Below are 11,142 nucleotides of genomic sequence, written 5' to 3'. Positions count from 1 at the left end.
TGGGGCGCACTGACAGCCAAGTCGAGAACACTCTCAATGAGGTTGGTGTATCATTGACAAGGTATACAAGAGTGATCTTCATATGTAATGGCAAGGGGATGTATGGCAGCCAGGGGAACCTGTGGCCACTGGTATTTACTGCCGATGTGACTGCTGATAGAAAAAGCATGATGGCTTTTTATAGTCCAAATGGAAAACGACCCAAGAGTTTCTCAAGGTAAAGAAATGGGATGTTCTTCAGTGGCAAAGTCAGTCACCTGATCTCAACCGAACAGAGCATGCTTTCCAGTTATTAAATAGAAAACTGAATGCAGAGAGACCCACAAATAAGCAGGAGCCGAGGAAAGAGAGCATTTGATGACCCTGGGTTGTAGACATCAGCCTTTTATACAAGTATTAAAAACTGCCATTATATTTAATATTATATTGTTTTGTCCAATAAGTTTTGAGCCTATAAAAGCAGATGACTGTGTATGTAAATGGTTATAGTTCTCAGCATTTCCTAACTTTTTCTTTTATTAAACCTCTTGAATTAAAGCTAAAAGTCTGCGCTTTGATCACATAATGACTGTTTTAAGAGCCACTGTGGAGGTGCAAAGAGGTGAAACTACAAAAAATATGGCTTTGTCTAAAAAAGTAACACATACAGAATCTAAAATGGTGTGAATTACTCAGATGTCGTGATTTAAATTGAAAAAAAAATGCAACCATTCAGAGCACGTTTTTAAAGTAATCCAAAATGTAAAAAGCACTCACTATACATTGCCAACATTTTAAAATAGATGAAGAGCCACTTGATTGAATGAGAATATTAAAAGATAGAGGGATATGATAGCTTTACAAGCTGTTAAAAAATGTTTTTGTGACCTCATCGTGATGGAGTTAGAGACACCATTCAACATTTTGTTTTCTTTTTTCCCTACTCTGAAAATAAGAGTAAGCACCAAGGCCCTTGTTTCCAAACCACTGACACTCAGGTTCGTGTTTTTGGAGTGATCCTCAAGCAGAAATGAAAAGTATTCTCTCACACAGAATTAGTGCTATTGTAGTAAAGCGCTGGATAAATGCAGATAAAATTTGACCCAAGGGTCAGCCTTGCTGTTGACTATTCACACTGAACTCTGAGTAGAACAAATACCTCCATTCCAGGAGCTCTGTGCCCTTGTGTGTACATTACTGTGCAAAAGTGTTGAGTCACCCTTTCTTTCTTTATAATTTTCTGGGAAATAGAAAATGTTCAAACATAAATGGAAACAGAGTATTACTTAATGTAAAATGGAATTTGTACAATTCTAACTATCTTGAAAGGGGAATATTTGATATTAACATCTTTATTGTTATTCTATAGTTCCATCAAATCATCTGCTAAAACCTTGGTAACATTTTCATCAACAATGGAATTTTGATTTTAACATCTCAAAGCTCATCCAATCTTGTTTATTTCACCTTATGATATAAAGTTATTATTAATATTACTATTGTTATTATCAATATTGCAGCATTTCTTGTTGTGTCCATTTTTCACAATAGAGAAAAATCAAGGTCTAACAGGAATGACTATTCTGCCGTGGCGTGTCCAGCTGTGTCTGTGCTTACAAAAGAGTATAATGTCCAAGTTAAGTATACTTTTTTGTAGATGCAGACACATCTCCACAGTTACGAAAATTTGTTGACGCACAGACATTAAAGGTAAATGCTAATTGTAGCAACTAGCTTCATGCTTAGGTTTGTCCTCCTCTAATTTAACCACTGAACTCAACCTCTTGATTTGTTTTTGTGTCTTTGATGCCTTTCGGGTTTTGGAACTATTAATTAATCTAACAAATAACAATAATAAATTATAAAAAAAATATTTGTCATTTAGCATTAATTAGCATGTATCCGTGCCTGTGCAAGGCATCCATACAATTCGATACATCTTACAGATGGTAAATTAGCATACCGTCCTCTAGGTAAATATGGCCACTTCTTGCTCCAAATAAAAAACAAAAAGGGTTTTAATGGCCAGAAATCAAAGTTTTTAATCAACGAGTGACTTTACAGTACTACTTTCAACTTGTAGCTTCAACATTAAATATTTTCTTTCTTAGCTTATTTGTTTTTTGTTTTTTTTTGTTTTTTTCTTTGCCTGTCCCATTTGGTTCTTTAGCCGTCAGAATTGTTGTCTGAAGACCAACAAGGATACCCAATGGATTTATTCTGTCAAATGGATCATCGTGGCATTGCCGTATTGGTCCATTTGACCTTGGTTTTTATTTTTTATTTTATTTTATTTTCAGTTGTTACAGACGGGACAGACATGAGTGAGGGATAGGAAAGGGAGAAAGAAAGAGGAAGGAAAAGAAAAACAGAAGGGGAGAGGGAAAGTAAGAAAGGGGAAAAAAGTAAATTAAATTAAATAAAATCTCCTGGATCACCTGTTGAGGGAGAAAGAATAGAAAACAAGCAAAAAAAAAAACAAAGCAACATACTAAACACAACACCATCGCATTAATCTAGCTAAGTGTAAACAGCAGTAAATACTAAATATTCAATGTTGTTGTGCAGAACGCAGGACAGACAGCGCACAATGTGCTTTGAAGTAGCAGCCAAGAAAGGTGTAGTTTAAGTCTACGAACAGTGAACACGCGTGTGCACACCTGTGTGGATCAGCGTGCTTGTATTCAAATGGTTTCCACATGTAATGGTCTGCAAGAGGATGTAGAGAGCCATAGCCCCGTCCCCCAGAGCATGAAGCAGGCATGGAGGAGATCCAGGCCCCAGACATTAGCTTATTTGTAAAACTTTGGCCTTTTCGTGGTAGGATTCATTATATGAAAGTTCCTGATTATAAAATAGTTCATGGGTGTCCTACTGTTAATTTTGTTATTTGAGTCTGTATTAAAGTGGTGGACTGGACAAATAACAATCCAAGATTTTCACCCATCCCATTGTTAATTATTCAGGCAGAACTTTGGGTGGGAGAAGAGAGCCTTAATACTGTACTGTCAACTTTTTGATTGGAAAGCGGAAACGCTTGTGCTTGAGGTTTAAGAGCAGAGATGAGTCAAAGCCAAAGCTGGTGGACAGCTGGCATGGAGTCAGGGCCAAAGTGGAGTTATGGCCATATTTGAGCGCAGCCGCAGCACAGTGCTGTCAATCTGGTTGAGGATCCACAGAGGAGATGGAGATGAGATTTAGTCAGTGCCAAAGAAAAATTTGAGCAGAGATAGAGCTGATGCCCATTCTTGTGATGAGTGGGAGTTTATGTCAGTGAGGGAGTCTCGCTTTTACTGAAGAAGCAGGAGTTGATGACGAAGAAGAGGATGAGTGGAGTCTGAATTGCGTCAGAGTGGAACCAACCAGATAATTGCTGGAGACGAGCCAGCATAAAGCTACTGGAGTCTGTAGTGAAGTCAGAGAAAGAGCTGGAGAGGGGGAGGAGAAGCGAGATGAAGAGGTGTTAGAGACTGGGGATTCATAAAGGCTTTTTTCCCTCACTATTTTATTCCTTTCCGATCGTTAACTGTGTTTATTTTAGAAGCACACGACAGTGTGAAGCTGATGCAGAAAAATCGCTCTGTCAATGAATTCCTTGAGCTTGGCAGATAAAGAGGACTAACTTGATATGATGAAAGAGAGACTGTCACTCTGGCTGGACTCGGAACATTTTGCTCTGGACGCTTGACAAACCGACGGCTGGTGGCCACAGAAAAGAACGTTTGCTATAAATATTGTCATCTACAGTTGTTACGCTGACCATAAATGAAGCAACCATTTCAAAGCACGAAATCATAACAGGCCTTTTTTTGAACTTCTCTGTTGGCAAGATAGTCTATGCTGCCTTCTCTAAATTAAAAAATGAATCGCAGCAAAGAAATGATATGTAGATAAAACAGTTTGTTGGTTGATAATTAATTAAACCAATAGTTAGTTCCCTTTAACAAACCATAAAATGATAATTATTAAAGTTAAATAACTGAAAGTCGGAAATTGATGTCGTTAAAGTTTGTTTTAAAGCGCTCATAAGGTGCAAGCTGAAGTGGTATCAGCCTCCTGGACGTCTCCCCCTTTACTGGGCATATCCAACTGGGAGGAGAACCCAGGGCAAATCCAGGATACACGGGAAGGATTATTTACTCATCTGGCTTGGGAATGTCTCAGTGTACTCCCAGAGGAACTGAGGTGGCTCAGGAGGGGGATGTCTGGGTATCTCTGCACAGACTGCTCCCCCTGCAACCTGGACCTGGATAAGCAGCAGAGGATGGTTGGAATACCCAAGTTGGCAAGAGGTGTGGCGGTGATATAAATCAGGATTATAAACCTGGAGGCATATGGTTTGTGTCCTGTTTAACTCACTCTTTAATTACACAGAACTGGAGCCTATCTCAGCTGACACTGGGTGAAAGGCGGGATACACTCTGGACAGTTCATCAGTCCATCACAGGGCTAACACACAGAGACAGATAACAACTGATCCACACCTACTGCCAATTTAGAATCACCAATTAAGCTAACAGGCAGGCTTTTACACTGTGAGAGGAAACCAGATCATCTGCAGGCACGGGGACAACATTCAAACACCATACAGAAAGGCCTCAGTTGGCCAACAAACGGTTAGAAAATTCCCAGAAAATTATTGCTGAGGCAAAACTGCTAAGGAATAAATCACCGCGCTGCCCTATAGTCTGTCGAAAAGATTGGAGTTTTGTACAGACATTGCAAGTCTCCAGAGGATAAATCCTAATGACTTCAGTGATCCACAACTACTTCTTTTCAAGCCATGTGCATCAAACTATACAATTTCCATTCACATCTTACACCATCTTCATTTTTCACCTTGGTGGCCTTGCTGAGGTGAATGTCTAAAGCGCTTTACTGATAGTCTTTTAAACATATTTATTTCTTACTTTATTTTATTTCATAGCAATGAAGTCATTTTCATCTCAGAATCTGCTTTTAGAATTTTTACTGATGCATCTCAAGGTCTCTATCTCAATAAACCATTCTTTTCTCCCTGCCTCATTCCAAGCAGCTGCATTCAAGACTGTTTCTTTCAGTGTTCACTCTGTAGGACTGACTGATCAGTGCAAAGCATGAAAGAGCTCGGTACAGTGTGCTCTGTATAGGTATCATACAGTTACAAGACCTTCTGAAAATGCATTATGACAACTTCCTTTGGTAGCAGTGCTTTACTATAATGTAATATTTGTAATTCATAGCTGTCATTAAAATGAAACCTGTACTTCAGTGCCTTCTGAGCTGCAGTGCTGACTCTTGCTCAGAAGGTAGACGGAAAATAGAAAATCAGTAATTTGATCATCGCTCCTTTATTCCCCCATCAAAGTGTCCTTGGGAAAAATGCAGAAATGGTAATCAGTGTATGATACGAAAAGCAATTTCTAGTATACAACAGGGATGTGAATGCGAATGGGCGAACGTGACTGTGTATGCTATATAAATGCTTTCCATTAGCTACTTAAAATTAGCCTGAGACCAGACAGAAATGCCCACTTGAAACTTCATTTTCATCTTCAACCACTTTCCATGGAGAGCATGGTTCATTTTTTCCCTAACAATCTTATCCACCGGAATCTAATGTCATTTCAACTCAACACTGATGCATAGCCATGGCAACATACAGGTTTTGCCGGGGTCTTAAGAGCCAAGCAAAGCAAATTAAAAACAGTTCTGCTTGTTCCTCCATTTCAGTCAGCACCAATATAATCAAAAGAAGATTATTGTCTTTTTAATATGTGGCAGTTTGGCTTTGTTCTGGGACCTCTTATTCCTTTCACACGCATTATGAGGAAAGCTTAAGGTTGAAAGAGCAACAACAGCAATCCTCAGCACAGGTCAGAACAAGCTTCTGTTCTGTCTCATATTTGCTGTCATTACATGTTGTGATGGCGTCTCATGTTGCAATGACAGTAAATATGATACTTACTTAGATTTGACATGAGAGGAGAAGCTGGGGCAGAGGCGGGTTACAAAGCAGCTTGCAGATGTGTGGCTTTTGAAAGATTTCAAATTGGGAGCAAGGAAGGCTAAACCATCAGCTGATGTGGGCTCCTGTTGTGCCAGGACTGGAGGCTGAGCTTGACCTAATGGTCTTCGTGAACTAATGCTATGTTTGATATATTTTGTACTGTGGCCATGCTTCAAGGGTGCCAGAAAGAAGCAAGCACAGGCCATTTAAAATATATGTGTGCCAGCATTACAGTACATGACATTAATTTGGCAATGATGTTAGTCCTAGCAGGGCATAGATTGGGTGATTTTCCTGCCCTCTGTTGTTACATGTTGTGATGCCTTACAAGTCAGACCACTGTTTACATGTGAAGATTCAAATTCTGCACCCAGGTAAATTTAAAAGTTTCTTCTTAAAAGATTCTGTGTATCAAATGTTTGGTATTTTATTGATCTTTCATCAATTAATGAACACTATGTTTCAAGAAAAATGAGTGTAATTTCACTAATCTTCTCTATGTCATCAGTCTTTTGCAAATAAATCGAAATGTTAGACGTGTGCAGTTCCTTGGCTTAACCACCGTCCTTCAGTGTGGTATGGTGGGTCATGGTTAATGACTTTGCCAGCAGAAAAGGCTTTAAAGCTAATGATGATTCACACCTCGGGCTCAGATGACATTTACAGCTTTCAAGGTGGGATATAATCTTAAGTAAAAAAGCAGCATTTATTTATGAAGTCCTTTTTCAAAGAGCAGAAGACAAAATCACAAGAAAAACCCAGGACACAGCAGATAATACTAGAATTAAAGGAAAGTAAGTTGTGGCCAAAGGTTTTTGTGGGGGCACTGCTGCCCAAAATGAAATTTTGATTTATTTCCCATAAAAAATACTTATGCAATGCTATTGATTGTCATTATATCATTTGCAAAATCTGAATAAAAACTGAAGTGCAAATGTGTACTACTGGCAAAACACTTCGCCCTGTCTGTGCACAATTAAATAAAAGACACAAGAATAAAAAGAATGTGAAATTTAAAGGACCACTCCCCAAAGCAACAGGTCCCTACAGCTTCCTGGACAGTTGGTGGGCCTTAAGGAGGACGAACCTATGTAACTCACTTGGGCTTTGACCACTCAGTCTCCATGGAAAGGCCTGGCCATCAGGAACTCAAATGAACCCCTCCCCAAGGCGTTTCTGGAATACTAGTTGTCATCTTTACAAGGCTCTCTTGAATCACACTTACTCTGGCCCCTCATGAAAGATCAGTTTTCCTTGGATGACCCTACCAGGACCAGAACATTAACATAGTTCCTTGGATTACTGGGACACAAAGCCCCTCCACAATGACAAGGTAGCAATGGAGAGGAAGTCAGTCATTCAAGAAGATCTCAGAGTAGAGCTGCTTCATCTGCTTCCTCTACATCAAAAGGAACCAGCTGAGTCCATATGAACACCTGACCGGGATACCTCCCTCCTGCACACCTACTAGGTGAGGTTTGCAGAAAGCAGAAAATGGACGGACGGACGGATGGAGGGATGGATGGATGGATGGATGGATGGAATTTATAGAATTATATAAAAATTAAAGGAGAAACACAGGTATTAAAAGCAGTACATACTTGAATCTCAAGCAGACTTGCTGTAATTTTCACTTTTCCTTTCAACCAGATTTGGACCCTTTAAGAGGTTGATTCTCTTCCACAGTCTGTATGTTTGACAGAAAGTCGGCTGTACCACCTCTACAGCTCAGAAATTACTATATAAGATCTTGTTTGTTTAATCTCTACAAATATGAAAGCATAAAAAAATGTAAATTGCTTCACAGGAATAGCATTGCTCATGAAGAAAACACACATCCAGATGTTTGATCATATTCCTTGTTTGTTGTTTGTTTTTAATGAATAACAGAAAAATCAGTGTAATCATGCAAATGCCAGGAAATCCTTTTTGCTTATCTTATTATGATCACGCTCAAAATATTCCAACTAGAAGTTTCAAGCAGTCTTTTTAGACAAATATTTGATATGGTAACATCAAAAGTATTAAGCTACATGATGGCATTTGTATGTGTTAATAAAAATTCACTTCCACATTACGCCACAATCTCAGACCTTTTGGTATTTATAATATTTGATGCCTCTATCCCTCAGACCACCATCTTCTCCTTTGTTTCATTTCATTGTGTGAGCGCAAGTAATAAGTGGAGGCACAAATGGAACAGAGCCAGTTTCTACCTCGCGATGATGAGGTGCCTATGACTGTGTTATGGGTCAGATTGGAAATTTGGCCTGGCCGCCAGGGAAGGTAATTGTTTTCCATGGATGGCAAGGGTTAAATGGGAAAAGGAAAAGGAGGAAATGTGGAATGAGAATGGGAACAGTAAAGGGAGGGTATGAGTAGGTAAGCAAGATAAAGAGCCATTCCCTCCTCCTCTTCCTCTTCTTCTGTCATTTGTATCAGCGTGTCCCTCCTCCTTTTTTATCCCGATCCTTGTCCTTATCAGATAAGCGGACGCCTTCTTGCTAAAGGTGCTACTAGCCATCTCTAATAACTATGTGTGCATTTATGTGTGTGCCTGAGTGTGTGTTTTCATGGCAGTTATGGGAGCTTGTCATCGCGCTCCCCTAGATCAATGGAGCACAGTTGCCTAGCAACCTGCTGATCGGGAGGAAGGAGGCGGAGGGGAGCGAGAGAGGGAGAGAGAGAAAAGTGAGAGCAGCATAAGATTAGAAATGAGGGAGATGGAGCAGTCTGGAGAGAAAGAAGGAAGAGAAGTGGGTGAGATCAACAGTAAAGAACACTGTGGTTGGATGACAAGAATTAAAACCTAAGACAGTAGCGCTTAGCGTGTCAAATCCTTCTTTGTGTGTACAGTAAGAATAGAAGGAGGAGGAGGTGGGATGGAGTTAGTGGAATGTGTTGTGTGGATGCAAGAATTGTGCATATGTGTGTGACTGTGCGTGAGCAACAGTAGTTTGGGACTGATGAGTTGATGTTGATAATATAGTGCTGAAATAGAACATCAAAGTGGTGACGCCAGCAGCGCAGTCTCTCTCATTTAGTTGCTGATTTAATTATCTTTATCTTAAAGGGGAACAAAGTGGTTAAACGCAGTGCATGGGGAGGGAGCGGTGGTGGAGATAAACAGCAGGAGCGGTGAGAGGGAGGAGGGAGAAAAAATGGAGTGGGGAACTTGGAAGGAGATGAATTTGGACAGGAGGAAATTGAGGAGAGGGGGGAAGAGAGCAAGGACGAGGCAAATGAAACGAGAGTCTGATGATCAGGTGTTGGTTGGCCTCATGAGAGATGCACACATATGCTCCAGATCCTCTGTGATATTTACATAGTCTCCCTCTCTCTGCCTGTGATGGCAGAAGAAAGCAGGAAGGAGATGAAAGAGTGTGAAGGGAGGATGGGGGTGTCATTATAAATGAAAAGAGAGAGGGAGAGTGGAATAGCTGTACATCCCAGAGGTATACTCTGTGAATGAGTTAGAATAACATGTGGAGGCAGAGTGGCTGTTAAAGTTTATGGAGGATTGAAAATGGACAATTAGCATCTCAACGATCTCCGTGTCACCTGGAACTTCTCCCCTGTTGTCATAGTAACCCTCCTCTCTCTGCTCACACTTCCTAATTCATGCCCCTCTCTAACATGGCCTGAGTGTTCACACTTGCACCTGCATGCTTGCACACACACACACACACACACACACACACACACACACACACACACACACACACACACACACACACACACATACAGAGCACATAAATGGGGCACTTCATGTGTGTAATCAATACAAACTACATTTTGTGTGCTTCTGGTCTGGGGTGGTTTTTCATTACAGGAAATGTTAATGCTACACCACACGATGATCTTGAATGATGAGACAATTGCAAAGTTCCTCTCAAGCAATCATATACAAAGCACGGTCTGGTCAACGTGACTGGCCTGCACAAAGCCTTCACCTCAACCCCATCTGTAACCTTTGCAACAAACAGTGAGTCAGACCACGTCAACCAACATCCATACTCGACCCTGATTCCCCTCCTTTGGCTGAATCAGGGCAAATCCCATCAACCAGTTCTTAAAATCGTGCGCAAATTCTTCTTACAGTACTATTCAAAAGTCTTGAGCCACCATTCACGTTTATATTTGCAAGAAAAAGGGGGAAACAGGCACAGCATTTTATTGAAATGTGCAAAAAACACATATGTGAATACAGTATATAAGGCAAAAACAGAGTTTCTTCAATTCTAACTAACTTAAAAGTCAATATCTGCTAAGCCCACCTTTATTCTTCAGCACAGCCCAATTTCTCTTAGGCAAGTTTTCATGCCATTTCTTTAAATAGACTTCAGGACCAGTTCTCCAGGATTCTTGGAGGACATTCAAAGCTCTTCCTTGGATGTTGGCTGCCTTTTGTTTCATTCTATGTCAAGACGATCTCACACTGCTTCAATACTCCTGAGTTCTGGGCTCTGGGGATGCCAGTGCATGACTGAGAGTGTTCAATTCTGTGTTTTTCTATCTATCTGTTTTTACTGCATTGGCTGGGATTTGGGGATCACTGTCTTGCTGGAAAATGAAGCTGGGTCTAGTCAGATCCTTCAATACAGAATTGCATGATAGATGAAAATCTGACTGTATTTTTATGAGTTCATAATTTCATCATTTTGGTGAGACTTCCAACAGCACTGGCTTAAATGCAACCACAAACCATGACCACTCCACCGTGCTGTACAGATGCCGGTAGACATTAATTATTCTGCTTCTCCCCTGTACATATTGATGATGATTTAAAGCAGACATTTCAAATTTGGATTCATCACTCCAGCAGACCAGTTCTTGTATAATTTGTCATATATTAGCCTTTTCTCCCTGTTTCCCTTTCTTAATAAAGGCTTCTTGACAGCCACCTTTCCTCTGAGACAATTTCTGATGACGCTTCAGTGAACAGTAGCTGGACCAGCTGAAGGACCAGATCCATCTCTCAGGTCCTCTGTCAGATTGTTGCTGGATTTTGCCCCCCATTTCTTAACAAATATTATTCTCTGCCACTGTTCCTTTGCTGTAGATAGTTTTTTAGGTCTGCCACTTTTTCTTTTTTCCTCCATTTGTCCAGTTTCTTCAAATATTTTAAAGACACAAGATATGAAAATTTTTTGACTAAGGGCTCTTTAGGATTC

Source organism: Astatotilapia calliptera, chromosome 8, assembly GCF_964374335.1.
Source record: "Astatotilapia calliptera chromosome 8, fAstCal68.1, whole genome shotgun sequence".
NCBI lineage: Eukaryota > Metazoa > Chordata > Actinopteri > Cichliformes > Cichlidae > Astatotilapia > Astatotilapia calliptera.
The sequence above is the reverse complement of the archived record's forward strand: the minus strand, read 5'-3'. Positions refer to the sequence as shown.